General features: G+C 36.7%; 1 pseudogene across 1 annotated transcript; it reads right to left on the minus strand.

The window, feature by feature from the left end:
* Positions 1-2,865: 2,865 nt before the first annotated feature.
* Positions 2,866-3,292, minus strand: LOC308647850 (large ribosomal subunit protein eL31-like; annotated as a pseudogene). Its single transcript has one exon. The product of its transcript is annotated as a large ribosomal subunit protein eL31-like (transcript).
* Between the last annotated feature and the right edge of the window lie 292 nt (positions 3,293-3,584).

Genomic DNA, 3,584 nt, shown 5'->3' on the forward strand with positions numbered 1-3,584 from the left:
CAAGTAATGCTCAATCACTGAGTCGATTTATTTTGGGAGGAAATGGACATATTGATAGATTCCTCCACTTTGAAGTGCTTACAAAACTTGCCTGGACTATGTATCACTTGTATGCATTGTGCTCTATTTGTTGATACAGCGAATTATAGTAATGTTGGCGTATCTTAGCTGATGTGTCACCAGTGTTACAATTTTTCCTAAGGAGCCATCAATTGACTTGATGTCGTGGCATTTCTGTATCCTCCTCCCTTCTACTAGTGATGGTCTAATCTTGGGGGCCAACTGAGGTGAGGCAAAGAACCTCACCCCCCCACTGGCACCAAGGCCAAATTTGGGGGCCAACAGAGGTGAGGCAAAGAACCTCACCCCCCCCACTGGTGCACAGGCCTATCCACAGGTATGGCTATATACTGGACCGGTAGTCAGTGACGGGTATGATTCAGTTGCAATGGTATCAACCTAAGACAGGAGGCTAACGCCTAGAGGTCAGTTTTCTGATGACGGATAAGAACCATATGTTGAATTGGACATACCTAACAGGCACAGTCCCTAGCCACATTGCCTGTTGCTTAATTAAACAGAAGGGGGCAGAAATTCAAGTTATACATTTTCTTCACCATGAAGCTGATATGGAACATTTAGTTTCAGATTGAAGCTTCATAGTAAAGACATAGTGGGAATAATTTATCACTGGCTTACTGGGATTATTTGCATTTGCGCAAAGGGTGAATTCATTGTTAAATACCTCATAGGTCAAAAGTGGCAAGTGAAATTCTACCAATACTGCAGTTTTTCTTTTGGTTAAGGATACTGAATTCAAGCTGTATCTTGCAAAATGTATGATTCCATATAGAGTCTGTGAAGAACAAAGGGATGGCAATCTAGGCATGCTAACTAATAGATGGATGTGTAGGTCTGCCCTTATCAGTGTTCATCTTGATGGCTTTCCTATGTGTGACTTATAAAGTTCCACATAAGCATCCAGTTATCGACTTGACAAGGAAAACATACATGAAGAGGGAAAGAAAAAAAAGACATAAGACAAAGCAGAAGACAGAAGAGTATAAAAGAAGAACTCATTGTTTAAAATAGTGGTTGATAACTAAGAAGAACAATAAAGCATAGCAGGTGAAAACCATTAGTTTAGCATTTTGGAGAATTTTTGATGTTGTTTATGCTTTCCCCAAGAAAGTATTATTTATCATTATGTGTAGTCAAATAATGCAAAGATTAATATCAAAGTCTGTGCTCTACTCACTGCCCCTGCCTCTCCCTAATTCCCACTCTCCTGAGGCAACCAGTCCTTCACAAATTTCTTGACACCAGCCTGATAGGTATATTTCAACCCTTCTTCCTTACTTATACAAACATAAGCAAGCATATAAAACTTTAAAAATTATTCTAGGAAAGATACTGGTATCTTTAATTATTACTTGTTAAATTATTAATTATTTTATTGAGGGTGTTATTGCTTGGAACCACACTGACATCTAAATGGAATGGGCCTTTGGGCACTATGTACCTAGTTAAGATGCATGCACGAGAGCATGGTGAACACTAAATGGTTCATTTTACAATTTTCTTTTTAGTATTTCTTATTGAGAAGATGTATTTATGTTGGTCACTCTATTATTTTTCTTAATGCTATTATATATACTAATGTAGATTGTGCTCATTCTTCTAATTATTTTCTAATATTTTGCTTATGATAGATATTTAAAATATTTTGTAAGGATAATCTATCATTTTAGATACATAGAGTATTTATAACAGTTCAATTTACTTCTTGAAGTATTAAACTATCTGCATTCAAATGATAAATGTATTTACTATTAAAGACTACAGTTTTCCAATATCCACTTTAGTAAAAATATCCCAGAATAACATTACAGAAAAAGTCATAGAATCATTAAGTTTTTAAATATTTTACAACTATTTTCATAAGAAGGTGGTGCTATATTATATACTTACATCAATACACCTGCATTAAATTAACTATTTCTTTGTTTCTCTGTTAAATGACACAAAAAATCACAAAACACAGAAACTATGTTCTTGAAAGCAGTGATGAACATATTTGTAATCAGACTCTTAGAAACATATTTTTAAAACTTTATAGAACAGGAATATTTGTAGAAAGTGACTGCTATTTTTCACAGTGGCAGGTTGCTCTTTGTTGAAGATTGAATGTATTTTTTTCTCCTGTGCTGCAGCTGAAATAAGTTGTCAAAGTACAGGATGAAAAAAAAAGAGTGAAAGTAAGGCAGAGAAAGTGAAATATGGCTGTTATATTTTGCACACTTATTCTTTAGTTTTATAATCACAAAAAAAATGACTACTGTGATCATGACCACATACTTGCTAAATTAAATTGAACCAGAAAAAGCTTCAGGAGACGCAAAGAATCCTGTATCAGGAGATGCAAAGAATCCTGCATTTCCTAGGAAATTTTGAGGCTAAACTCAGCCAGCACCAGGGACTGTCAGTACAGCAACAGTGAATAGGTGCACAGCCACTTGAGACATGGATAAGAATATGCTGAGAGGAATCTGCATTTAGTGGGAGGCAGGCGCACCCAAATCTCAAGGATCTCTAATCCAGGTCTTAAACTGAACTTGTCAAATAGTGTTAAATGAAATAAATGATGTAGTGTCTTCATGATCTTCTGTAAAACATAGAACACATGTTCTGAACCTTGATTTTCACGGATGTCACTGTAGATATTACTAGTAATCTGATTATATATGTATTTGATATTCCCATATGCTCTCGCTTTTTTGTGAAGTCTCATATTTTACTAATCCTCTATTATTATACCCATGCTGAAAGGCAAACCATTGTATTACAGGTTTAAAGCATTTTTTTTACAGTTTTATGACTTTATTTAACTATCAGCAGTTAGTTCTCATCCACATTGACTGTCTGTAGATTTTTGAATGTGGTAACGGGGACACAGGTTACCAAAGTATAGAGCTTGTTTGGTGAATCTTCATCCTCCTTACGTTTTCTGGATAATTGCACACTAATACGATATGGGACATTCCTTATTCCTTGGCCCAGACAGCTTTGTTGAGCCTGGTATCAATGTGCATATCTGGAGTTCCCATCTCCTTCATGGCAAATTTCGGATCTCTTTGAGTGCCCGAGGAGCACACTTCTTGAAGCCCACTCCATGGATGCGCATGTGAATGTTGATGGTGTATTCCCGGGTCACAACCTCCTCGACCTCCTGGTTGATGGCAGAACAGCCCTTCTTCTTCTCGCCACCCTTCTTTGCCAGAGCCATTCTGCCAGGCCCAAGTTGGAAAGCTTAAAGCAAAGATTTTCCACTAATTTATTTCTGGTGATACAAATTAAAGAAGGAACAAAAGAGAGGATATGTTCCTAACCACAATACCATGGCTTGGCCTCTGTCTTCTCTTTGCAATAAAACTGGAAACCTTAGATTGTGATTATACACATACATTCTGTATTTCCTCCCTGGATCTCTGTTTCTGTCTCTCACACAGCATATACCCCATCCTATCCTAGGTCCAAAGATTTCCCATTTCTGAGCAATCAGCATATAGCTTCTGAAACCTATT

Source organism: Spermophilus citellus (assembly GCF_964194105.1).
Source record: "Spermophilus citellus genome assembly, chromosome: 4".
In the NCBI taxonomy this organism is placed as follows: domain Eukaryota; kingdom Metazoa; phylum Chordata; class Mammalia; order Rodentia; family Sciuridae; genus Spermophilus; species Spermophilus citellus.